Here is a 1,510-nt window from a genome sequence, read left to right on the forward strand (position 1 = left end):
ATCTCATCATTCCATTCGTTTTGTCTTGTTTATTACACACACCTGGTTCATATCCCCTCATCGGTACCTGTATAAGTGTTCCCTCTGCCCCCTTGTCTTTGTGTGTGATTGTTTATTGTAGAGGATATTATAGCTCGGTGGAGCTAGATTATATTGTGTTTCGCTGGGATATTCACCCGTGTGTCTTGTTTTCCCTAGTGCGCCGTTTCACCGCACTGGTGTGTATTACGCATTGCTGCGTACCACTGTTTATTGAATAAACCATTTATTCTGTGATTTACTCTCCTGCGCCTGACCCGTCCTAAATCACCGGCTACTGAATCACACACCCAAACATGGAGTCAGCAAGAGAAGGGAACATGCCTGGAGTCGTGGCGTGGGTCCGGGAGCATTCTACTATGCGTGCCAGCTTAGGAGAAGCGATGGATCGAAGTTCTCCAGGTCGTCCAATGCCGGGATTCACCTATCCTGACCCAGGGGAGTATGACGGGACAGCTGCCCGCTGCCAGGGATTCCTCCTGCATCTGGACCTCTACTTCTCTACCATCAGCCCGGCTCCATCGGAGCAGGAGAAGGATTGTCCGCCCTCATCTCCTGCCTCTCGGGAAAGCCCTGGATTGGGCCAATGTGGTCTGGAATGAAGGAGGAGACGCGATGGACCACTACGGGGAGTTTGCGGCGCCTCTTCGGGCAGTCTTCGATCACCTGCCCCGAAGGAGGAGAGGCGGGCGAGTGGCTGGTCCAACTGAGGCAGGGGACGAGGACCGCGCAAGACTTTGCCCTGGAGTTTCGAACTCTAGCGTCTGGATCCGGGTGGAACGAGCGGGCCCTCATCGACAACTTCCGATGCAACATGCGAGAGGGACGTCCGAAGGGAGCTAGCCTGCCGGGATGACACGTTGACTTTCAACCAGCTGGTGGACATGGCCATCCGGTTGACAACTTGCTGGCTTCAGGAGGACGTCCTGGAGGGGGCCTGCCCGTTTCACCCCACTTCAAACCGGATGACGTTCCGATGGAGCTGGGTGGGGCAGCGATCCGGGAGAGCCGGAGGACGACAGCTCCAGTGTCACTCTTGTGGCACGAGAGGACATTCTACTGCACGCTGTCGTCAGCGTTCTTTGGGTCTGGAGGCGGCAGGCAGGGCACTCTCGCGTCACCCCATGAAGCGAAAACCCACACTCGTTCAGAGTCCTCTGCTGTACACTTTACCATACACGTCCACTTCCCTAATTACACGTTAGTTCCCCAGCGTAAGGCGCTTGTCGATTCAGGTGCAGCTGGGAACTTTATGGACAGGTCGTTAGCTCATAGTCTAGGTATTACATTGGTTCCCCCATCCATTCCACTGCCCATCAAAGCACTTGACAGTCGACCATTAGGGTCAGGGTTCGTTAGGGAAGTTACAGCACCAGTCACGATGGTTACGCAGAGACCCATAGAGAGCAAGTCAGTTTTTTTATTATTGAGTCTCCCGATTTCCCTGTTGTGTTGGGTCTTCCCTGGTTAG

This window comes from Coregonus clupeaformis, unplaced genomic scaffold, assembly GCF_020615455.1.
Source record: "Coregonus clupeaformis isolate EN_2021a unplaced genomic scaffold, ASM2061545v1 scaf1198, whole genome shotgun sequence".
In the NCBI taxonomy this organism is placed as follows: Eukaryota; Metazoa; Chordata; class Actinopteri; order Salmoniformes; family Salmonidae; genus Coregonus; species Coregonus clupeaformis.